Raw genomic sequence first — 26,823 nt, 5'->3', positions numbered from 1 at the left:
ACAACTCTGTCCTGGCTCCACTGGACCAACTTGAAGGTTTTAAGAATGCCTCTTCCTGCCTTTGTTCCCCCAAGGGTGATAGCTGTGCCTGTATTCCCTCTGGTTTCCTGATTTTCAGCCCTCCAACACCAATTTAACGATTTCCTAATAGTGAATTATTTTTACTAAACCTCCTTGTATGTTTTGTTTTTTTTTTTACTAGATGCTGGACATATACAGTTGATTGGCATTAATTATGCTATAAAGTCACCATAAACACTGGACTAGTGACTACTGCCCCACTGCTCCTAGGAGAAATACAGTTACTGGGAGTCTGTGGTCGCATACAATATTTCCACTACGATCAATATTTGCTTCTTGTTTCATGTGTGCTTCTGTTAAAAGCATCTTACTTGATATATTCTCTTTTTTTTTTAACAACTGTTCATCTTCTGTCAACCCAATTTCCATTTTAAGAGTCTGAGGAAGAACAGTTTAAGAGCACTGAATGGCTGTTTCTCCCCATTCCGTGGCCCGAGCAGTGTGAGCGGCAAAGCAGCGTGCAGCGGCAGGCTGAGCACTCCATTCTTCAGTGGGGAACTGCTGAACAGGCACGGAAGGGACCGGCACACCTTGCGACCAGTCCAGTACCTCAGGTTGAGGAGAAGTGAACTCTGGAGCTGAAGTAGTCCATTTACCCTGAAACCCCTCCTCAGTCACACCTTCTCAGCTGCTGCCTGCTCTTCCTTTTCAATCTTTTCAGGATATCTGTAGGTATCTCTTCAGGATATCATGCAGAGATGAGGCATGACTTCCCGTGGGTGTTCCACGCATGTGCAGAACTTCCCAGATGAGCATCCACTGCATTCGACCCACTAAGCGAGCTCCCTTGTTGTTGCATGGGATGGCAATATCCACATATCACAGTGGAGAATCTGTCTTACACAGAGCAATGGTAGGCAGGTTAACATAGGCTTCTGTGAGAGGATGGTGGTCAGCCCTGGGATCAGTAAACACCAGAAATCATGGCTCCCAGAACACTGCATGTATCTGGTTAGTGAAGGCTCCAGGAGTGAAGCAGCCAACAATAGAAGTGGCAGCAGCAGTTCAACAAAGCTCGCTGGCCAGTGTTCCTAGAGGATATGGCACCGACATCAGCTGGGTTTTCAATGGCAACAATGAACAAGCTGCCAACAGAATCTTCTCCCAGGCTCTCTTCAGACTTAGGATTTAGATGCCATCATTTTTGTAGATGTACTATTCCATATGGAAGTCAAGGTTGGTGCCACCTAAGTGGGTTCCTACTGCAAGGAATTTCAGGACATTCTCCTCCTTCATTTGCAGAATGAAATCCATTTGAATTCTTGACCAGTAGCCCTATAACTCATATCTGAAAAAGCTTATGTAATACAAATATCTTCTCCATAAAACACATCACAGACTCCTTGCACTTAAGAACACTAGAGAGCGCTTGAACACTGTACATATATGGGAGTCATTTTAGATAGTGAAATCACTATCAAAAGGCACAAAATTGGGACTTCCCTGGTAGTCGGGGGATTAAGAATCTTCCTTCCAAAGGAGAGTACGCAGGTCCAATAACTGGTCAAAGAACTAAGATCCCACAAGCTGCAAAACAAATAAGCCAGCATGGCACAACTAGAGAGCCCGAAGGCCACAAGAAACATCCCCTGTGACGCAACCAAGATCTGACACACACAAATAAATAGGCAAATATTTTTTAAAGCTGTGGGAATGTGTAATATTAAGGCTTTTTAATATGTATTAATATCTGTTTTCCAATAGTCATATATGGATGTGAGATTTGGACTGTAAAGAAGACTGTGCACCAAAGAATTGATGCTTTTGAACTGAGGCATTGGAGAAGACTCCTGAGAGTCCCTTGGACTGCAAGGAAATCAAACCAGTCAATCCTAAAGGAAATTAATCCTGAATATTCATTGGAAGGGTTGATGCTGAAGCTGAAGCTCCAATATTTTGGCCTTCTGACGCCAAGGACTGACTCATTAGAAAAGACCCTGATGCTGGGAAGGATCAAAGGCAGGAGGAGAAGGGGACAACAGAGGATGAGACAGTTGGATGGCATCACCGACTTGATGGACAGGATTTTGAGAAAGCTCTGGGAGTTGGTGATGGACAGGCAAATCTGGCGTGCTACAGTCCATAGGGTCGGAAAGAGTTGGACTAGACTGAGCTACTTAACTGACTGACTGACTGATTTTGTATCTGGCAATCTCACAGAACTTTCCTTAGTTTTACATTTCTTGGTTGATTCCTATGTCATCTACAAATGATAACAGTGCTCCTTTTATACTCTGCTCTCTGTTCCCTCAGATATACCAGCCTGGGCCACTCTGAACTTGGCTCAGTTCAGACAAACATTTTCTTTGACAAGTCTTACCTAATTGCCTGGCCTCATATGCAACCATCAATCCTTGTTCCCCAACTAAGTTAAAGGCCAAGTTAAATGTACCAACCACATGCTTCTTTCTATATACCTCTGTTATAGAACTTAGCATATCATATCAAAATTATGTGTTCACATGTTTCTCCACAAAAGAAATGAACTCTACCATATCTTACCCATGCTTATCCACCTAGGACCAAGCATGGTATGTAACACATAAGATTCACTCAATGGAAGGTCGATAAGTAAATGAATAAATGTAATAGACCAAAGTATTGCACACTGCTCACTTAGCACATGGCGAGAACAGATAAATATAAATATAATCACTTAAGTGAGTAACTCACGCTAAACAGCTTTCTTGGAGTCAATAAACATATGTCCAAAATCCCCAAAATTATACAATATAAGAATAAAGCTTAATCATGCTTCCTTTATTTTTCAGTTAGTATTTTAAGTTATGATGCCTAAGAACTGAGCACATTCACAGATTATAAAAAAAGTATTAAATAAGCTTATAATTAATAGTACACTAATATATGCTTTTCCCTGCAAATTTCTAGGAAAGCTGTAATATTATAATGACAATAAAAATAAACTTACTTTACCAAAGATAACTTCCTCTGAGAGAGTTTTTTATAAGTTTGAGTTTTTAAAAAGAAGAAGAAAATAGGAATCTGAGATAATGCCTTCTTAAAACACCTTTTCCATAAAACTTTAAATTTTAAAGGTTAAATATAATTGTAGGAAAAAGTAGAGCCAGTTTGCCATTAACATAAAATGTAAATAACTTAAGCATTATTAGTCACAAAAATGAAGAGCTAAAACCAAGAATCTCAGCAACTGTACAAAGATAGCTCTAGAGTTAAACAAACACTAATAGTGCTTCTAATAGTTATTGGGAATTTGTCAGACATTATCCTAGCACTTTATATATATGTAATGCTCATATCTATAAATTATAATGTAATGCTCACATTTATCAATTAGATACTATTAGATTATTAGTTTGTTAGATGAGCTAGTCTAAGCTCAACGGTATTTATTTTCCAAAGACAGAAAACTAATAAATGGAGAGGTGGTCTGTCTGGTTCCACAGGTCATCCATCAATCCCTATGCTTAACTAAGCAAGCACCTCTATGCTGAGATCCAAGGCAAGTAGGTCAAGTACCTTTTCAATTACTTATCATAGTCTTCAAATTCGTGCCTTTAAGGGTTTTAAGATAGAACCTGAGGAAGACTGTGAAAATATTTAATGGAAGAAATGAATCCAAAAGACACTGAGCAGCAAAAGGGTCAGTAAACTGAGGAGACAGGAAGCATACAAGCCTAAAAGGAGGTCTCAAAAGGAGAAGACATGAAATGGAAAACACAAAATTGTAACAAATTAACATTTTTAAGCACCAGCAACTGCCTGCTTTACAGTTTCACCAAATTTGTCTATGCCTTTTTGACAATATGAGAAGATATTGGTAAATATATACAAAATAATATTGTAAGCAAGGAACTGCTCCCTCATCTCAACTTCTAAAAAGATAACCTTCCATAGTACAAATGTGGAAAATAAAGAGAAAGAAATTATGAACTTTTAAGCAGTCTTTAAATAGTATCTTTACAACATACTTTTAATGACTTTTACAAAGAACTTTTATTCCATAATGGTAAGTCCAAAAAAGACCAAAGTTTCAAATTGTATAGATTATATTTTGTAAAATTTGTAAAAGTATGTGTAAGAAAAAACCCTTAAAGAAATATTGAGGGAGGACAATATTAGAAAACAAAAAAAAATTCTTTTATTTTCATCTTTACTTCAGGATTTCTAGGCCAAGCCCAGTAATTTGTCAATGCAGTTTTGGCAAAAAACACTGAAGGGCACTCTATCAGTGAATAATAGGGTAAAAGTGAAAGTGAAAGTCTCTCAGTCCTGTCTGACTCTTTGCAACCCCATGGACTATACAGTCCAAAGAATTCTCCAGGCCAGAATACTGGAGTGGGAAGCCTTTCCCTTCTCCAAGGGATCTTCCCAACTCAGGGATCGAATCCTGGTCTCCTGCATTGCATGGCGTAGTAGGGTAGTTCTCCACTCTCCAAATACATGAGTCCTGTATTAGAACCACCTGGTGGTCCAGTGGTTAAGACTTCATGCTTGTAATGCAGGGAGCCCAGGTTCAATTCTTGATCAGGGAACTAGATCCCATATGCCACAACTAAGAGTTTGCATGCCACAGCTAAAGATCTTGCATGCTGCAACTATGACCTGGCACAGCCAAATAAATAACGTTTTTAAAACACAGTTTAAAAATAAATAAAATAAAGAACCACCATGAGGGCTTATTAAAACAGGGCTTGCTGGATCCCACCCCTAGAGTTTCTGAATCGATAGATACTGTAGTTCTGACAAGTTCCTAGGTGATGCCAATGCTGCTGGTCTGGGACCCACACTTAAAGAAACACTGTTTTAAATAATTACATATATGTATATATTTATATACATAATTTACTTAAAATGTAATTTATTTTACTTATTATTTTATTATACTACTTTGGTTATTGTTTTCTATTTACTATCCATAATTAATGTAATTAAACTTTGTGCTTTTTTATAAATCTCCATAGTTACATAGATTTATTATGTATATGTGGTTGTTGTGTGGTATTTTATTCCACACTAAAACAGGAAAAAGAGACTAGCTGTATATTTGATTGACAGAATAAAATAACAAATTTGGCTTAACTGCTACCCATGACTAACCAAAGCTGTTGATAGTCTGCTTTCCAAAGAGAACATTTCTTCCTCTGAAGCATCCTTATTCATTTCTAAATCTCATTTACAAAATAAACAGCTAGATAATAAGAAAAGCAGAAATTTGAAGGCAAGATATCTAATTTTTAAAAATAGAGTTTTAGGAGAAAATGAAAAGATAAAAGCATTCTCTGACCCTTTCCCTATTCCCTTCTCTTCCACCCCCCACAATGGTACCAGAAATTATTCTCCATAAAATTCTACCCACTTTAAGCCCTGTTCAAAGGAGAATCTCCATCACAGAATGACAATGATGATCATTCTACAGCATATGACAAATGAGAGCATATGTGCTGGTAAAAAAAAAAAAAAAGCAAAAACATTTACAGATCTATTAACTTATTTGCTAAATTAACCATTCTTTATGAGATTTGCCTACTCGGCAGCCTGCGTTTTCAAAGTCCTATAGCAGTACACTTCTAAATATCCTAAAACAAAAACAATAAATAAAATGTTATTCTAGGTTTTTGAATACTATGTTCTGATTTAATTTCTACATGACTGGATTCAAAGAACATGATAGGAAGGAAGGACATTAATATCCTTTTGAGATTTTCTAATAAGAAAACCATAAACTGTATAAAGTGAAGCTCTAAAGGAATTGCATGGTCAGAATATAACAGTTTGGCTTATTTCCATGGTGGCTGATATATTAAGAACAAATTTTGAAGCCAGTGTACCAGTTTATGTTCTAGAAAAAGTATCCATGTCTAGATTGGGCAGTCTTTGGGGATGATAAAAATGTTTTGGAACTAGAAAGTGGTGATGGTTGCACAACACTGGGAGAGTACTAAACGCTACTGAATCGTCCTCTTTAAAATAGCTAATCTGGGGGCTTTCTTGGTGGCTCAGTGGTAAAGAATCTGACTGCCAGTGCAGGAGACACGGGTTTGATCCCTGGTCCAGGAAGATCCCACATGCCGCGGAGCAACTGAGCCCACGCACCACTACTATTGAGCTTGTGCTCTAAAGCCCATGCTCACATCAAGAGAAGTGAGAAGCCCACTCACCGCAACCAAGAGCGCCCTCGCTCAGCACAACCAGAGCCTGCCCAGCAACAAAGACCCAACACAGCGAAAATAAAAAACAAATAAAATGACAAATTTTTGTTTTGTCTTTTTCACCTCAGTAAAAAATAATAATAATAAAAGCAAAAACAAAAATCAGCAAGACAACTTTCACAATGTCCACATCCTTTTAAGATCCTTGCTCCTGACATTTTACAACAGGAAGAAAACCTTTAAAAAGAAAATATTACATTTCTTATGTATAAACCCAATGGCCAAAAAGTCTTCAATGCTCCACTCCCAAAAGTATTGAGAGGGTCAATTACTAGGCAGGTTGATAAGAACTCTGGTGGTCCCCAAGGAGAGAGGGGTCTAGAATTCTCAAGGAGGAGGAAAGGACAAAGTTTTTTCCCTCTACATTCCTTAGGATTATATAACAATAACGTATTCCTCTTGAGGACAGCTTCTGGGAAAAAAAAAAAAAACCTTCTGGCTAATCTTGTTATCTTAAAATGTAAATTATGGGAGTGGGTCTAGTAAGGTCTTTACAACCTCCAGACATGCTTTTGATTCACTATAATAACTATTTTTCTGGGCTCCAAAATCACTGCAAATGGTGATTGCAGCCATGAAATTAAAAGACACTTACTCCTTGGAAGGAAAGTTATGACCAACCTAGATAGCATATTAAAAAGCAGAGACATTACTTTGTCAACAAAGGTCCGTCTAGTCAAGGCTATGGCTTTTCCAGTGGTCATGTATGGATGTGAGAGTTGGACTATAAAGACAGCTGAGCACCGAAGAATTGATGCTTTTGAACTGTGAGAGTCCCTTGGACTGCAAGGAGATCCAACCAGTCCATCCTAAAGGAGGTCAGTCCTGGGTGTTCATTGGAAGGAATGATGCTGAAGCTGAAACTCCAATAATTTGGCCACCTGATGTGAAGAGCTAACCCATTTGAAAAGACCCTAATGCTGGGAAAGATTGAGGGCAGAAGGAGAAGACAACAGAGGATAAGATGGTTGGATGGCATCACCCATCAATGGACATGGGTTTGGGTGGACTCCAGGAGTTGGTGATGGACAGGGAGGCCTGGCATGCTGCGGTTCATGGGGTCGCAAAGAGTCAGACACGACTGAGTGACTGAACTGAACTGAATAACTAATTAAGAGTATATAACTTCATTGCTAACACTAGTGAGGGAGTACTCTTTCTGCCCCCTTCTGAAGTCTATGTCAGATTTCTCTATCCCTTTTATACTTTAATAAAACTATTACACAAAAGCTCTGAGCAATCAAGCCTCATCTCTGGCCCTGGATTGAATTCTTCTCTGGAGGCCAAGAATCCTGGCATGTCTTGGTTCAGCAAAACCTTTCAGTATTTAATTTGATTGGTTTCCCCAACCCACCTGTTTCTTCATCTACTCTCCCCTCTCTCTTGGAGTGACAGTCCCACTCTGACTTCACACATGTTATCAGTAGTTCTAGAGAAATTTTCAAAAATTTCTAAGTAAAGCTTTACACATATATCTGAATGGTACACAGTTTTAGAAAAGAAAGTGTCATAAAATCTCAAAAATCATATTTACAACTATTGTTGACTTTATCTTTTGATGAGTAAAAACTTTGCGTTACTAATTTCACCCAAACTAAGAAGTCATTTTGTGTTCTAAGCACTTATTAATGATATAACTTCGAATTAAAAATGTACTGTGCTTTAGGGTTTAAAAAAAGACATAACCTTTCATTTCAGAGCCCATCAGTGATAGAATGGCCTTATTTCTTACTACATTATTTACAAATAATGAGCCAACAATACAAAAATGGGCAGCAGTTTTATAACTGAGATATTCTAATAGTGTATGAAATTAGATAAAATATCTTCCAATTTACAATCTCACACAACATATTAGTTTATCATTATCTTTGTATTTGTCCATATAACTCTATAAGACCTGACTATTAAAACTGTGCACTATAACTTATCAAGAAATAATTAAGAAATAGGTTAAAGATGGCAAATTGAGCACACTCTTATCTTCTCTTCCTCTCAAGACTTCATTAAAATTATACAGTTAAGCAAACAAGTCCAGCTCCTAAATGATCAGAGAGCAAACATACCAAACTTGGAACAGTGTTTATGGGAGAAATGCACAGAGATAGGAACAATAGCAGGTTCACAGTCCCATGTTGCCCATTACATAGCCAAAAAATGGAAATGGCTAGGTATGTGATATAGGTACTTGCCTGAAATGAAAATGTAATAATGCTGCAGGAATTGTAACGAATTACCCATGTACTTGTATTACATACATTTATTTAAATTTTTAATTTAGGGACTTCCCTGGTGGTCTAGTGGCTAAGACTTCATTCTCTCAATGCAGGGACTGGGGTTCAATCCCTGGTGAGGGAACTAGACCTCACATGATGCAACTAAAAGTTCACAGTTCAGTTCAGTTCAGTTCAGTCTCTCAGTTGCAACCCCATGAACCGCATGCCACAACTAAAAGGATCCTGCAAGCTGAAAATTAAAAAACAAACAAACAAACAAAAACCCCATATGCTGCAATGAAGATAGAAGATCCTACATGTTGCAAATAAAACCTATTACAGCCAACCAGATAAATAAATAAATACAGCAAAAAATAAAATTTTAATTTAAAAATCAATAAAGTTCTATTTTGGAAAAGTTCAGATTAAAAAATAAAATGGCCCATAAAAATTTTCTTTGAAAAGTTGCTACTATACTTTCAGTTCAAAAGATTTTATTTTTCCTGAAAGAGTACCAGCTCAAATCATGATAAATCTATTTGAATGTATCAAAGGCATTTCAAATACAATAGATATTGACAGTGGAATTCTCTATCACTCACTCACTCTCAACTTACTCTCCATTCCTAGATCATACCCACATCCCACCTCAGTGCGCTGATTCAACATTTAGAGAAGATGTCCTCAGTTTGGAGAAGGACCACAAGGAGGACTTATGATGGTATATATTCTCTTCTATTGCTCAAAACAATTCAATTCTTGCCCTAAACTTGTGCTTCCTACTCACCTTCTCCAAGCTAGACTTCAACAGTATGTGAACCATGAACTTCCAGATGTTACAGCTGGATTTAGAAAAGGCAGAGGAATCAGAGATCAAATTGCCAACATCCATTGGATCATAGAAAAAGCAAGAGAGTCCCAGAAAAATATCTACTTCTGCTTCATTGACTATGCTAAAGCCTTTGACTGTGTGGATCACAACACTGTGGAAAATTCTTAAAGAGATAGGAATACCAGACCAACTTACCTGCCTCCTGAGAAATCTGTATGCAGGTTAAGAAGCACAGTTAGAATCAGTCAAAGAAAAACAACATGGTTCCAAATTAGAAAAGGAGTATGGCAAGGCTGTATATTGTCACCTTGCTTATTTAACTTATGTGCAGAGTGCATCATGAAAAATGCCAGGCTTGGTAAAGTACAAGTTGGAATCAAGATTGCCACGAGAAACATCAATAACCTCAGATATGCAAATGACACCACCCTTATGGAAGAAAGTGAAGAGGAACCAAAAAGTTTCTTGATGAAGGTGAAAGAGGAGAGTCAAAAAGCTGGCTTAAAACCCAACGTGTATAATATCATGTATGAAATGAATCGCCAGTCCAGGTTCGATGCATGATCCTAGATGCTTGGGGCTAGTGCACTGGGACGACCCAGAGGGATGGTACGGGGAGGGAGGAGGGAGGGGGGTTCTGGATGGGGAACATGTGTATACCTGTGGTGGATTCATGTTGATGTATGGCAAAACCAACACAATATTGTAAAGTAATTAACCTCCGATTAAAATAAATAAATTTATATTTTAAAAAAAGCTCAACATTCACAAAAATGAAGATCATGGCATCCAATCCCATCACTTCATGGCAAATAGATGGGAAAACAGTGGAAACAGTGACAGAATTTATTTTCTTGGGCTCCAAAATCACCACAGATGATGACTGCAGCCATGAAATTAAAAGACGCTTGCTCCTTGAAAGAAAAGCTATGACCAACCCAGGCAGCATACTAAGAAGCAGAGATATTACTTTACTGACAATGGTCTGTCTGGTCAAAGCTATGGTTTTTCCAGAGTCATGTATGGATGTGAGAGTTGGACTATAAAGAAGACTAAGTGCTGAAGAATCGATGGTGTTGGAGAAGCCTCTTGAGAGTCCCTTGGACAGCAAAGAGATCAAACCAGTCCATCCTAAAGGAAATCAGTCCTGAACATTCATTGGAAGGACTGATGCTGAAGCTGAAGCTCCAATACTTTGGCCACATGATGCGTAGAACTAATTCACTGGAAAAGACCCTGATGCTGGGAAAGACTGAAGGCAGGAGGAGAAGGGGATAACAGAGGATAAGAGGGTTGGATGGCATCACCGACTCAATGGACATGAGTTTGAGCAAGCTCCAGGAGTTGGTGATCAACAGGTATGTCTGGCTTGCTGCAGTCCATGGGGCCGCAAAGAGTTAGATACGACTGAGCGACTGAACTGAACTGACTCACACTCAGCAGAGGAAGATTGGACCCACCTTCCTTGGAAAGTATCTAACTGAACACACCTTCCTTAGGTAATAGTTTAGCAACATCTTTCATCGTTGGAGCATGTTGCCCACAAATATCCCATTATTAGCGCCCCCTCCCTGCCATCATTCCAAGTGTTTTAGTGCTTCCTGTCATATTTACTTTTTTTCCGAGAGACATTCAGGAAAACACCATTTTCTCCATCCCATTACATTGCCACTGACATTTTAGTAACACTCATAAGTGAACATTTGGGGGAGCTTCCTGGTGGCCAGAACCTAAATTTGATGCTGCCCTTTAAACAATACAAAAGAAGAAGCCACAGTCCTTATCCTTCAAAGTTTCCCTTTCCATTAAAAGGCTGCAACTGGACCGTTAAAAAGAAGACAGATTTTCAGAAAACACTTACCCTCCACCAGGGAATTTATTTTGTCACATAACAAAATAAAAACGCACTGAGATAGTTTTTATTATGTCCAGCTCAAATTCTTCCAGAAGCAGTGTCAGTTCCTTCTATCACCTATGTAAAACCCACTTATAGACTTGAGCCTTATTAAATAACTCTTTCCCTTTCTCTTTTCCTGGCCAATTAAAATTCCTTTAACCTGTGTTCAAATATTAATTCTACATTTTAATTAAATTAATTGTCATTTTTAAAAAAAAAAACAATGAACTTAAGAACTGTGTGAAGATGGACTATGACTATGGTCAAAATCAGTGTGTCATTGGGACTGAAACATTAATAATCATATAATACGTTTTGAATCTGGAAGTGAAAGTTGAAAAATCTTCTGTTTCTGGGAATTCAAATCAAACAGATAAAAATTTATTGAGTGCTTACCCAAGACAAGCATCCAGTAAAGACAAATATGAAGAAATAAAAGATTCAAAAACATATCTGATCCTGAAAAAGTGAATAATCTAACAGAAGAAAATAATATGGTTTTACCTATCACAAAAGGGATAATTCACATAACAGTCAATTAATCAAAACAAGGAGAAACTATTTATTGCTTATTATCAAAATATAAGAGAATAATCAGACTGGGCATAAGAAAGTCAAGAGTGCAGAGAAACAGATACCAAGACACTTCCAGTGTGTATGCAAATTGGGAAAACAACTCTAAAGGACAATTTGGCAACAAGTACCAACATCCTTTTTAAAATACATACTTTTAATCAGAAATTGCATATCTAGGGATTTTTCCCAAAGAAATAACCTGTCAAGTATTTAAAGACACATGTACTACAAGGAAGAAAGCAACACGGTTTGTAACCATGAATAATTACAAATAATCTAAATGCCCTACAATATGGACATGAAAGTGATGACATAGCTGGCTAACCACCAGCATGGAAATATCTTTAAGACAGGATAAATGGGAAGCTTTATTAAAAATACAAAGTATTTTTCCAAATAATATATACCATTGTTTTTGAAGACAAGTAATGTCCCCACAAAAAAATAAAATAAAAATAAAGACAAGCTATGTCCCCACACATTCTAGTATAAAAGGCTTAGAGCAAGGCCCAGAAATGTGAATTTTCAACATTCCCCCTCCCTGCACACGCGCGTGCGCGCACACACACACACACACACAACTGACCTGGGTAATCCTGGCACAAGTGTTCTATAGAGGACCCTTTGAAACATGGTGTATGAACATATCTCAAATTTGAGAGTGAGTATATGTGCAAAATAGAAACATGATAAAATAAGAAAGTACAGTCTGGAAGTGATATTTAATTGGAAGACTGATAGATGAAAGAATAAAAAATGAAATATAATACATCTACTCAGACTATCATGTAACCATTAAAATAATAACCACAGTGACAGAAACAGACAACATGATACAGTTTTAACTTATGTCAATCAACAGCCAAAAAAAAAACAAACAAACCACAAAAATCTAGACCAAAAAAAGGCAAAGGAATTTGTGACAACACAGATGTACCTTGAGGGCATCATGTTAAGTAGTATCTTTCTCAGACAAAGAAAAACAAATATTGTATGAAGTCACCAATATGTAGAATACTTTTAAAGCTGTACTCATAAAAATAGAGAGTAGAATGGTGGTTACCAGGGGCTTAGAGGTAGGAAAACTGGGAGATGTTATTTAAGGGAAAAAACTTGCCACTAGACAATAAATAAGTCCTAAAGATCTGCTGTACAACACAATGATTGTAGGAAACATACTGTATTATAGATTTCAAAGATACTAGATCTTAAATATTCTTCCCATAAAAAATGAAATAATAATTATGTGACATGATACAGGTGTTACCTAAAGCTGTAATGGTAATCATACTGCAATATATAAATGTATAAAATCAAAACACTGTATATTTAAACCTACATGATATTATAAATCTATTAAATCTTGATTTTAAAAAATAGGCAAAGGATTTACATAGATATTTTTACAAAGGAGATATACTAATGGCGTATAAACACATTGGAAAGAGTTCAACATCATTAGTCATTCAGTTCAGTTCAGTTCAGTTGCTCAGTCATGTCCAACTCTTTGCAACCCCATGAATCGCAGCACGCCAGGCCTCCCTATCCATCACCAACTCACAGAGTTCACTCAGATTCATGTCCATCGAGTCAGTGATGCCATCCAGCCATCTCATCCTCTGTCATCCCCTTCTCCTCCTGCCCCAATCCCTCCCAGCATCAAAGTCTTTTCCAATGAGTCAACTCTTGGAAATATAAATCTTATTTATAGTGAGGTGAAAAGGCAAGAAAGTTCCAGAAAAACATCTATTTCTGCTTTATTGACTATGCCAAAGCCTTTGACTGTGTGGATCACAATAAACTATGGAAAATTCTGAAAGAGATGGGAATACCAGACCATCTGACCTGCCTCTTGAGAAACGTATATGCAGGTCAGGAAGCAACAGTTAGAACTGGACATGGAACAACAGACTGGTTCCAAACAGGAAAAGGAGTACATCAAGGCTGTATACTGTCACCCTGCTTATTTAACTGATATGCAGAGTACATCATGAGAAATGCTGGGCTGGAAGAAACACAAGCTGGAATCAAGATTGCCAGGAGAAATATCAGTCACCTCAGATATGCAGATGACACCACCCTTATAGCAGAAAGTGAAGAGGAACTAAAAAGCCTCTTGATGAAAGTGAAAGAGGAGAGTGAAAAAGTTGGCTTAAGGCTCAAAATTCAGAAAACGAAGATCATGGCATCTTGTCCCATCACTTCGTGGGAAATAGATGGGGAAACAGTGGAAACAGTGTTAGACTTTAGTTTTTTGGGCTCCAAAATCACTGCAGATGGTGACTGCAGCCATGAAATTAAAGGACACTTACTCCTTGGAAGAAAAGTTATGATCAACCTAGATAGCATGTTGAAAAGCAGAGACATTACTTTGCCAACAAAGGTCTGTCTAGTCAAGGCTATGGTTTTTCCTGTGGTCATGTATGGATGTGAGAGTTGGACTGTGAAGAAAGCTGAGCACCGAAGAATTGATGCTTTTGAACTTTGGTGTTGGAGAAGACTCTTGAGAGTCCCTTGGACTGCAAGGAGATCCAACCAGTCCGTTCTGAAGGAGATCAGCCCTGGGATTTCTTTGGAGGGAATGATGCTGAAGCTGAAACTCCAGTACTTTGGCCACCTCATGCGAAGAGTTGACTCATTGGAAAAGACTCTGATGCTGGGAGGGATTGGAGGCAGGAGGAGAAGGGGATGACAGAGGATGAGATGGCTGGATGGCATCACTGACTCGATGGACATGAGTCTGAGTGAACTCCGGGAGTTGGTGATGGACAGGGAGGCCTGGCGTGCTGCGATTCATGGGGCTGCAGAGAGTCAGACACGGCTGAGCAACTGAACTGAACTGAACCACTTTACATCTATTAAGATAATAACCACAGTGACAGAAACAGACAACATGATACAGTTTTAACTTACGTCAATCAACAGCCAAAAAAAACAAACCACAAAAATGCAGGAAATTATGATACATGATACAACATGGATAAACCTTGGAAATATTCAGTTCAGTTCAGTTCAGTCGCTCAGTCGTGTCCGACTCTTTGCGACCCCATGAACCGCAGCACACCAGGCCTCCCTGTCCATCACCACCTCCCGGAGCTTACCCAAACTTATGTCCATTGAGTCGGTGATGCCATCCAACCATCTCATCTTCTGTTGTCCCCTTCCCCTCCTGCCCTCAATCTTTCCCAGCATCAGGGTCTTTTCAAATGAGTCAGCTCTTCACATCAGGTGGCCAAAGTATTGGAGTTTCAGCTTGAGCATCAGTCCTTCCAAAGAACACCCAGGACTGATCTCCTTTAGGATGGACTGGTTGGATCTCCTTGCAGTCTAAGGGACTCTCAAGAGTCTTCTTCAACACCACAGTTCAAAAGCATATCACATTAAGTAAAATATGCCAGACACAAAAAGATAAATACTGTATGATTCTACCTAAGGGAGGTTACCGAGAGCTGAGGAGGAGAGGGAGTAATCAGGAGTTATTGTTTAATAAGCACAGAATTTCCATTCAGGATGATGAGAAGGTTCTGGAAATGGATAGTGGTTGGTGGTACAACACTGTAATTGCATTCAGTGTCCCTGAATCTTGAATTGTACACTTAAAAATAGTTAAAATGGCATATTTTGTGTTAGGCATATTTTGTCACAATCTTTTAAAGGCAACACAGAAAATTACTGTCAAAACACACACAAAAATTAAAAAATAGTGATGTATGGTACAGTCACATATAACCTTGAAAATGATATGCTAAGTGAAAAAAGCTGGACACAAAAATCCACATATCATATGATTCTATTTATATGGAATGTACATAATAGGCAAACCTATAGAGAAAGATCTAAGATCTTGGCAGCCGGTTCCATCACTTCATGGCAAATAGATGGGGAAACAGTGGAAACAGTGACAGAATTTATTTGGGAGGGGGGCTCCAAAATCACTGCAGATGGTGACTGCAGCCATGAAATTAAAAGACGCTTGCTCCTTGGAAGAAAACTTATGACCAACCTCAACAGCATATTAAAAAGCAAAGACATTACTTTGCCAACAAAGGTCCATCCAGACAAAGCTATGGTTTTTCCAGTAGTCATGTATGGATGTGAGAGTTGGACTATAAAGAAAGCTGGGTGCCGAAGAACTGATGCTTTTGAGCTGTGGTGTTGGAGAAGACTCTTGAGAGTCCTTTGGACTGCAAGGAGATCAAACCAGTCCATCCTAAAGAAAATCAGTCCTGAATATTCACTGGAAGGACTGATGCTGAAACTGAAACTCCAATACTTTGGCCACCTGATGTGAAGAACTGACTTAATTGGAAAAAACCCTGATGCTGAGAAAGACTGAGGGCAGGAGGAGAAGGGGATCACAGAGGATGAGATGGTTGGATGGCATCACCAACTCTATAGACATGAGTTTGAGTAAGCTCCTGCAGTTGGTGGACAGGGAAGCCTGGCGTGCTGCAGTCCTTGGGGTCGCAGAGTCGGACACGACTGAGCGACTCAACTGAACTGAACTGATAGGGACAGAAATAGATTAATTGCCAGGAAAAAGAAAGAGTGAAAGAGTAGGGAGTGATTGCTTAATGGGTACAGGGTTTCCTCCTAGGATGATGAAAATGTTCTGTAGCAAGATATTGTGGAAAAACCCAAATGAACTTTTTGGCTAGCCCAATAGATAATGGTGATGGTTTCATGTAATGAATGTACTGGAAGCCCCTGACATGTACTTTAATGGTTAAAATTGGGAATTTTATGTTATATGAATTTATTTCAATGAACAAAAGCAGAAAAATTGTCACATACACAATTAAAATTATGCAAAAACCTATGTAAGTGTAAGGGGAAAGATAAAGCAGAGATACTAAAAAAGGCTTAAGTGGGTCAGGGTTTTTTCTATTTCTTAAAACTTTTTGTAACATTATCACATTGTTTTCATAATAAAAAGAGAACTATCATGTATCAAGAACCTACTAAAAAATTAAGCACTCTGTTAGCCATTTTCATGAATCATAAGTACTTTCCAACATACTGGGTGAACAGGAAACATTTGACAGAAACATGGAAAGGAGAGCAAAGGAATCTAGTTATGGGCATGGGGGGTTGAATTCTTAGTTATGTATTGCTGTTTAACAATCCCAAAACATGGCTTTAGAAGAAAGATTTTTTTATATTTAATTCATAAGCTTATATAAGCTGCCTAAGGTCAACACTTGATTTTCCCTTATAATTGAATAGCCCCAAAGAGAAATCAGAATTAGTAAGAGACAGCATTCTTTTACAAAGAACCAGGACAGTGTTAAAGTTATAATTCCTTAAAGTTAAAAGAAAACTGGTCTATGAGTTGTTTTCCAGTCAATTTTAACTATAATGCAGTGATCATAGCTATATTTTTATATAATTCATAAATTTATTTTTATGACCTCTGTTCATAATATCAGTTGCCTTTATAAAAACCACTTGGAGTAACAACCTGGAGGGTAGGACTGGGTAGGGGGTTGGGGAGAGATCAAGAGGGCAGGGAGATGTGTATACTTATGACTGATTCACACTGTTGTATGGCAGAAGTCAACACAAAATTGTAAAGATATTATTCTCCAATTAAAAATAAATTTTAAAAAATAATTTTAAAAAAATCCCACTTGGAAACCCCAGTACCATCAATTCTATATAGAGAGCCAGTCCAGAGAGTTTTATAAGGCAATTCAATTCTTATAAATAAGCTGGGTGAAGATTTCATCCTTAATAAATTTATTCTGCCCTTTTGATATTTAATTGCACTTAAAAGTATACTAAGATGTCTTTAGTAGATCTAGATCTCTGCTGTTTCAAGATCAGTTGGTGCTACTATTGAGAATTCAAGACTGAATATCATACTAGCATCATACCCTTCAAGAAAAGAGGATTCCATCATTCTTGACTTTATTTCTTAGTTGACATGGCACATTAGAGGACTGATTAGGTAGGAAAATCCTACCAACAAATTGTTCTAGTCCTTACTAGGATGTATCTCCAGTCTTCTTTAAAATATATACATACAAGCAATATAATGATCAAAAAGCAATCCACAACTAATAGCTTAGACTTCAAAAGCACAATTGGTGGCTTCCCAAGTGGCTCAGTGGTAAAGAATCTGCCTGCCAGTGCAGGAGACGTAAGAGACACAGGTTCCATCCCTAGGAAGAGCCCCTGGAGGAGGAATGGCAACCCACTGCAGTATTCTTTAACCTTGTAAATCCCATGAACAGAGGAGCCTGGTAAGCTCCAGTCCACGGAGACTCAGTCAGACACGAATGGGCACACATACATGCAAAAATACCGTCATTTGCAAAGGAATAATTTTCATGAGAATTATTTATATCACTTTTCAAGATGCCTGTAATTTAACAACTAAATTTTCATCAGGGTTTTGCTGCCAATAAATCAGTAAATTTTTTGGCCCCTTCTGAACTAAGCCCCTTACATATGTTGTCACAAATGTACAACTAGGTTTATTCTCCAATCAGTATAGAATTAAATTCAAGAATCTTGAATGGTGGCTAAGCCTCTCAAACTCTGCAGTTGTTACCAATTCTATTCCTTTTAAATGAAGTACAAAAGCACACAAAGCAGCTAAGTTAAAATTTCCACACTCTGATTACCTATCATTGGTTACCATATGTACTGTGCAGTGCTGAGTTCAATTCAGTTCAGTCGCTCAGTCGTGTCCGACTCTTTACAACCCCATGGACTGCAGCACGCCAGGCTTCCCTGTCCATCACCAACTCCCAGAGCTTACTCAAACTCATGTCCATAGAGTCGGTGATGTCATCCAGCCATCTCATCCTTTGTCGTCCCCTTCTCCTCTTGCCTTCAACCTTTCCCAGCATCAGGGTCTTTTCAAATGAGTCAGTTCTTCGCATCAGGAGGCCAAAGTATTGGAGTTTCAGTTTCAGCATCAGTCCTTCCAATGAATATTCAGCACTGATTTCCTTTAAGATGGACTGGTTGGATCTCCTTGCAGTCCAAGGGACTCTCAAGAGTCTTCTCCAACACCACAGTTCAAAAGCATCAATTCTTCGGCACTCAGCTTTCTGTATAGACCAACTCTCACATCCATACATGACTACTAGAAAAACCATAGCTTTGACTAGATGGACCTTTGTTGGTTGTGTGCTGTGTAGGATGCCCATAAAAATACAATTGTATAATGGAAAGAACAGGGATTCTGAGAGAGTCTGATCGGCCCAGCTTGAGCTGTCTGCTGGACAGAATTCAAAGACAGCTCCCCAGATCCCTGCCCACACTGTACACAGCCTGTATAATCCCCCTCACTTGAGCAGGATCTGTGGTATGATGCAATAGTCACTGCAGTGATTACATTATATTATATAAAACTCTACTGTAGTAAACTAGAGAGCAGTTTTCTCCTGCTGGCCTTGAAAACCCCGACTACCATGTTGTGGAGAGGGCCACATGGCAAAGTAAGTGGGCACTCTCTAGGAACTGAGAAAGGTCCTCCACTGACAGCCAAAAAGTCCTGAAACCACAGGAGCTGAATTCTGGTAACAAATAGTGATCCTAGAAGAGGATCCCAAGCCTTAGATGAGAACAAAGTCTCAGTCAGCACCTTGAAAACTGGTGAGACCCTAAGCAGAGGACACAGTCAACCTGTAACCCCACACCTGACCCATAGAAACATAAGATAATAAATTCATGTTGTTTATGCCACTAAGTTTGTGATAACCTATTATTCAGCAACAGAAAACCAAGTCCCATGCCTACCCCTTAACCAGAGCAGGATGGAATACCTTGACTAACAGGTGAAGTAAGTTCACATCCAATGGGGGAGGATCCATCCTCCTTAAGTGCAATTGAAGTGTCATCATCAGTTTGGAGGATGCATACTGGAAAAAAGAAGAGCAAAAATTATCCACCACAATATATTCAGTATCTGATATTTCATAGGCTTTCAATGTTCAACTCACAACTCTTCCTTATTGTTGGCTCCCTAATCTCCCTCCCAATGCAAGAGATACAGGTTCAATCCCTGGGTTGGGAAGATCCTCTGGAGAAGGAAATGGCAACCCACTCCAATATTCTTGCCTGGAAAATCCCATGAATAGAGGAGACTGGCAGGCTACAGCCCATGGGGTCGAAAAGAGTCAGACACGATTGAACATGCACACTTCTAGAGCTACATGTCACTGAGCCAGAGACTAACAGAGAAAACATAAGGGCAACAAAATCTAGTAAACAAAGTAGGCTAATATAACAAATTATAGTCTTGGATCTGCCACTAATCAGATGTGTGACCTTGGGCAACCACTCATGGGCCACAGTTCCTATGTGAAAATAAAAGGATTGGACTAGCTCTAATGTTATTCCAACATTTAAATTCTGATTTATTAAAATTGGGGGGGGATCATCAAAATAATTCAAATTAAGTTTTGATTTGTTATAAAAGGACAAAGATATGTCACACTGCTCCCAAACATATGCCTTATCCCTCTCAGGATTCTGCCTCTGAAAGTGGCATCAAGAAAGTTTTTGAGTGAAAGCTACAAATATTTGCCTTCCACACGCAAATTAGCTTAATAAAAACTACCACATAAAGGAACAAAATCTGGGGGTGGTATGGAGTAGGAGGCAACCAGAATCATAGGGGACCTTTATAAACTAAAATGTTCATAGTTGAAAATCAAATTTTTATGATGTTATTGTCATGAATGATAACACATAACTGGGTTGAAACATACATTTTATTTTTTTTCTGTTACTTGCCACTCACTGCATTAAATGGCAAGGCTAAAGAGCTAATGCTGGAAAAGAACTAATTTAGAAATTCACACTTTTTAAAAATAACACCTATAATAAATTTGACCTCCTGGCTCATTTTAGCAATATGATAAATCATTTTAAAAGGCAATTTAAGCTTTTTAAAAGCCTACAGTAACTCAAAGAAGCTGAAAATTAAAATTCGGAGGAAAAATTATCAAAATAATGTTAAACCTAGGTATTGCATTTTTTAAATGATTCAAAGAAAAATTATTCACAGTTGTTCTTACCAAATGCACATTAATTTTGTAATATTCTTTTCCTTTGCAGCATTCCTTTCCTCTACACAAACATACAAAAACCCTCAGTAAAATTTCTGATTGAACTATTTTAACCATAATCAATTCTCATTACTGTCAAGTGTTTAAGCAAGTGAAGAAAATTCTTAAAAGGGGAAGGGAAGTTAGGGAAGAATAAGAATTTTCCATAAATATTATCATTCAATGACACAGAAGAAAGGAATTTTTTAAAGACTTCAACTTTTGGCTCTCTGAGCAGCACCATGGCAGTCGGCAGGAACAAGCGCCTTACGAAAGGAGGCAAAAAGGGAGCCAAGAACAAAGTGGTTGACCCATTTTCTAAAAAAAGATTGGTATGATGTGAAAGCACCAGCTATGTTCAATATAAGGAATATTGGGAAAACATTGCTCACGAGAACTCAAGGAGCCAAAATCGCATCTGATGGCCTCAAAGGTCGTGTTTTTGAAGTGAGTCTTGCTGATCTGCAAAATAATGAAGTAGCATTTAGAAAATTCAAGCTAATCACTGAGGATGTTCAGGGCAAAACCTGCCTGGCTAATTTTCATGGTATGGATCTTACCCGTGGCAAAATGTGCTCCATGGTCAAAAAATGGCAGACCATGATTGAAGCTCACATTGATCTCAAGACTACCGATGGTTACTTGCTTCGTCTGTTCTGTGTGGGTTTTACTAAAAAGCGCAACGATCAGATTTGGAAGACCTCTTACGCCCAGCACCAGCAGGTGCGCCAGATCCGCAAGAAGATGATGGAAATCATGACCCGAGAGGTGCAGACAAATAACTTGAAAGAGGTGGTCAATACATTGATTCCAGATAGCATTGGAAAAGACATAGAAAAGGCTTGCCAATCTATTTATCCGCTCCATGATGTCTTCGTTAGAAAAGTAAAAATGCTGAAGAAGACCAAATTTGAATTGGGAAAACTCATGGAGCTACATGGTGAAGGTAGTAGTTCTGGAAAAGCTACTGGGGATGAGACAGGTGCTAAAGTTGAACGAGCTGATGGAGACGAGCCACCAGTCCAAGAATCGGGTTAAAATGCAAACTCTTAATGGTGACAAATAAAAGATCTTATTTGTGGTAAAAAATAAATAAATAAATAAATAAATAAATAAAAAGACTTCAAGATATAACCAATAAATAGTAAGATAAAATTATAGATTATCTCAGCATACATAGAATATAAGAGATAAAAAGACAAAGCTTTATTTCTTCTTGGATACTGTCTAGTAGAAAAGCAAACGTCAATATAAATGTTAATATACATGATAAAAGTACATGTGCATACATGATACAAAAGTAAATGTTAATATACATGATAGAAGTTATGCCTGGAAATGTCAGAAATAATTTTGCTCTCATATAGTGTTCATAAAGAAACTGAGACCACCCATGTAGCTCTGCCAAATTAAAATCAAACAAAAAGATAAAATTTTTAAAAGCAAAATCTCAAATTAGATAAAACTTATTCTTACAATTCTCAAGTATTTTGCTCCTCATCCACAATTCAGTTCAGTTCAGTTCAGTCGCTCAGTCGTGTCCAACTCTTTGCGACCCCATGAATCACAGCACGCCAGGCCTCCCTGTCCATCACCATCTCCCGGAGCTCACTCAGACTCACGTCCATCGAGTCCAATGCCATCCAGCCATCTCATCTTGGGTCGTCCCCTTCTCCTCCTGCCCCCAACCCCTCCCAGCATCAGAGTCTTTTCGAATGAGTCATCCACAATTAAATAGATTTAAACTAAAGGAGATCATTCCTGGGTGTTCATTGGAGGGATTGATGAAGCTGAAACTCCACTACCTTGGCCACCTCATGACTCACTGGAAAAGACGCTGATGCTGGGAGGGATTGGGGGCAGGAGGAGAAGGGGACAACAGAGGATGAGATGGCTGGATGGCATCACTGACTCGATGGACATGAGTTTGAGTGAACTCTGGGAATTGGTGATGGACAGGGAGGCCTGGCATGCTGCAATTCATGGGGTCGCAGAGTCGGAATTGACTGAGCAACTGAACTGAACTGAGACACTTAGTACCTTGTTTTAGTTAAGCTGTTGTTCTGTCACTCTGTTGTGTCCGACTCTACAACCCCATGAACTGCAGCATGCCAGGCTTCCCTGACCTTCACCATCTGCCACAGTTTGCTCAAACTCATATGCATTGAATCAGTGATGCCATCCAATCATCTCTTCCACTGTCATCCCCTTCACCTCCTGCCTTCAATCCTTCCCAGCATCAGGGTCTTTTCCAATAAGTCAGCTCTTCATATCAAGTGGTCAGAGTATTGGAGCTTCAGCTTCAGCATCAGTCCTTTCAATGAATATTCAGGACTGATTTCCTTTAGGATTTACAGGTTTGATCTCCTTCCTGCCCAAGGGACTCTCAAGAGTCTTCTCCAGCACCACAGTTTGAAAGCATCTATTCTTTGGTGCTCAGCCTTCTTAATGGTCCAACTTTTCACATCTGTACATGACTACTGGAAAAACCATAGCTTTGACTAGACAGACCTTTGTCGGCAAAGTGATATTTCTGCTTTTTAATATGCTGTCTATATTTGTAATAGCTTTTCTTCCAAGGAGCAAGCATCATTGGACTTCATGGCTGCAGTCACTATCCACAGAGATTTTGGAGCTCAAGAAAAAGTCACTGTTTCCATTGTTTCCCCATCTATTTGCCATGAGATGATGGAACTGGATGCCATGATATTAGTTTTTTGAATGTTGAGTTTTAAGTCAACTTTTTGACTCTCCTCTTTCACCTTCATCAAGAGGCTCTTGAGTTCCTCTTTGCTTTCTGCCATAATGGTGGTGTCACAGGTCATTGATATTTCTCCCAGCAGTCTTGATTCTAGCTTGTGATTCATTCATTCACAGCCTGGCATTTTGCATGATGTACTCTGCATATAACTTAAATAAGCAGGATGACAATGTACAGGCTTGATGTACTCCTTTCCCAATTTGAAACCAGTCTGTTGTTCCATGTTCAACTCTGTTGCTTCTTGACCTGTCTACAGGTTTCTCAGGAAGCAGGTAAGGTGGTCTGGTATTCCCATATCTTTAAGAATTTTCCACAGCTTGTTGTAATCCACACAGTCCAAAGCTTTAGCACAGTCAATGAAGCAGAAGTAGATGATTTTCTGGAATTCCCTTGCTTTTTCTAGATCCAACAGATGTCGGCAGTTGATCACTGGTTGATGATCGCTGGTTCCTCTGCCTTTTCTAAATCCAGCTTGTATATCTGGAAGGTCATGGACCGTTGAAGCCTAGCTTGAAGGATTTTGAGTATTCCCTTTCTAGCTTGTGAAATGAGTGCAATTATGCAGTAGTTTGAACATTTTTGGCATTGCCTTGCTTTGGGATTGGAATGAAAACTGACCTTTTCCAGTCCTGTGGCCACTGCTGAATTTTCCAAACTTGCTGGCATATTGAGTGCAGCGCTTAGCTAAGGGAGATGGCTGACAAACACAGGAAGAGATGTTCAACATCACTGATTATTCAGTTCAGTTCAGTTCAGTCGCTCAGTCGTGTCCGACTCTTTGCAACCCCATGTATCGCATCACTATTAGAGAAATGCAAATCAAAACTACTATGAGATGCCACTTCACACCTGTCAGAATGGCCATCATTTGAAAAATCTACAAACAATGCTGGAAAGGTTGTGGAGAAAAGGGAACCTTCTTTCATTGTTGGTGAGAATGTAAACTGATACAACCACTATATGGAAGTTCCTTAAAAAACTAAAACTAAAACTACCATATGACCCAGCAATCCCTCTCCTTGTCACATACCCAGAGAAAATCATAATTCAAAATGACACATGCACCCAAAGGTTCGCTGAAGCACTATTTCCAATAGCCAGATTATGGAAGCAACCTAAATGTTCATCAGCAGAGGAATGGATAAAGATGTGGTACCTATATACAGTGGGATATTAATTACTCGGTCATAAAAATGAGAGAAATTGGATCCTTTGTGGAGACATGGATGGACCTATAGATTGTCATATAGAGTGAAGTAAGTCAGAAAGACAAAAACAAATATTGTATATTAATGCACTGGGCTTCCCAGGTGGCACTAGAGGTAAAGAACCCGCTTTCCAATCAAGAGACATAAGAGATGCAGTTTCAATTCCTGCATCGGGAAGATCCATATGTATGGAATCTAGAAAAATGGAACTAATGAACCTGTTTGCAGGAGGGGAATAGAGACACAGAGGTTGAAAATAGACATGTGAGCATGAAGAGGGTGGGGAAGAAGACAGTGGGATAAATTGAGAAAGTAGCACATATGTGTATGTGTATACACACTAGGGAACTCCACTCAGTGCTCTGCAGTGACCTAAATGGGAAGGAAAGCCAAAGAGTGGATATATGTATATGTATGGCTGATTCACTTTCCTATGCAGCAGAAACTAACACAACATTGTAAAGCAACTATACTCCAATAAAAATTAATTTTTTTAAAGTTTAGATGAGAAAGGTACTGGAAAAAGATCTCAAGAAAATTCACACAACTTTCAACTGAGGTCACTTAACATCTGGTCTTCCAAAGAGCAAGAATTCGTTCTCCAGCCTTACTATGAAATCCCGGCCCACGCCCAGGAAAATTTCTGCATCTGTGAAAATTTCTGTGAGAAATTACCATGAGAAAGATGGCAACGTTTCCCTGAACAGGTTCAGAAATTTAAAGTAATAAAAGGCCGCCTATGGTTTTCTGAAGATCTTCCTTCTACAGACAGAACTTTCTGGTAGTAGGATGCCACAGTGTGCGAGTAGGAGGTGCTTGCATGCACCCTGGGATTCCCAGCGCCAACCCTTGGGCCACATTCCCGCCTCAGTTCTCTGAGGTAAGAACCAGGGTACAGACCTACCGGATTCTGAGAACCTTAACGAAATAACGCAGTTAAAGTACCCAGTGCAGAAGCTACACTTAACAAGTCGGGGTCGGGGGGGTGGAATTAATGGCATTTAAAGGTAAAATGCAGACCTAATTCGCAGAACTTTGTTCTCAAGGCATCTCCAAGTCACCCCGTCAATTGAGAAAACTGAGGCCACACAATCGGGCACATTTTCTTCCAAAAGGGCTCAGCAACGAAGGGGTCAATGGGGAGAGAATGAAACATGACTTCATGGGCAAGAGCCTGGGAGAGGCGAGCCCCGGGGCAGCTGCGGAGGGCTCAAGCACTGCCGCATTCCTCCCTATCATTCCGCAAAAAGAGAAGCGCTCAAACGCGATCACCGCGGTCAAAGCAGTCCAAGATGCAGAACTTTTCCAGAGCGCGGGCCCGCAACACTGAAGGAGAGAGCTATTTGTTTCAGATCTCTCTCTGTGACCTAATGAGGAAGCGGGAGAGCAAACAGCAGGACCAGAAGCTAAGCAGGGTGGCGATTTTCGATTTTCCAAGCGCATGGAAGGGAAGGATTTCTAAGATCCTCCCTTAAAGGCGTTTACTTAAACTACTTAAGGGAGATTTTATTATTTCTTCGCGTTAAGGTAGTTCCTGCAACTTGAGCAGTAAGCCCCGGCCGCCTCTCACAGCAAAACTCCGGAAGATTGTAGGCCCCGCCCACTAGCGTGTCTGGTGCGCATGTGCTCAGTTTTAACACTAAAGTGTCTCCGCCTTCCCTTTCTCGCCGTGGCAGCGATGGCCGAGTGGTTAAGGCGTTGGACTTGAAATCCAATGGGGTCTCCCCGCGCAGGTTCGAACCCTGCTCGCTGCGGAAGCGGTTGACTTCACTCTTTTTTTCACCGATTTCTAATAAATACCTTCAAATGATAATCCGCATTCTTCAGCTGAATTTCCGGTATCTGCCGGCTAACTGGTCTGACTACAGAGAAATTAAACGTGTCAAAGAAAAGCCAGTAAGTGTCAGTGTTGTGAACATGCCGCTGTTCCCACTAATGGAAATAGTCTTCCTTTATCCTAAACAGCAAGCTAATCTTTCAGAATCTTGTTCCTCAT

The 26,823-nt window shown here is 39.2% G+C and overlaps 1 non-coding gene and 2 pseudogenes across 1 annotated transcript; 2 read left to right on the top strand and 1 right to left on the bottom strand.

The window, feature by feature from the left end:
- Positions 1-474: 474 nt before the first annotated feature.
- Positions 475-1,335, bottom strand: LOC120865214 (annotated as a pseudogene).
- A 19,765-nt stretch (positions 1,336-21,100) lies between these two features.
- On the top strand, positions 21,101-21,947 carry LOC120865215 (annotated as a pseudogene).
- Positions 21,948-26,499: 4,552 nt separating this feature from the next.
- Positions 26,500-26,581, top strand: TRNAS-UGA. The gene has a single exon. It is a non-coding gene; the product is annotated as a tRNA-Ser (tRNA).
- The last annotated feature ends 242 nt before the right edge of the window (positions 26,582-26,823 follow it).

The sequence above is a fragment of the Oryx dammah genome, unplaced genomic scaffold (assembly GCF_014754425.2).
Source record: "Oryx dammah isolate SB20612 unplaced genomic scaffold, SCBI_Odam_1.1 HiC_scaffold_6, whole genome shotgun sequence".
Taxonomy (NCBI): Eukaryota; Metazoa; Chordata; class Mammalia; order Artiodactyla; family Bovidae; genus Oryx; species Oryx dammah.
Note: the sequence above shows the minus strand (reverse complement) of the source record. Positions and strands in the feature narration are given on the sequence as shown.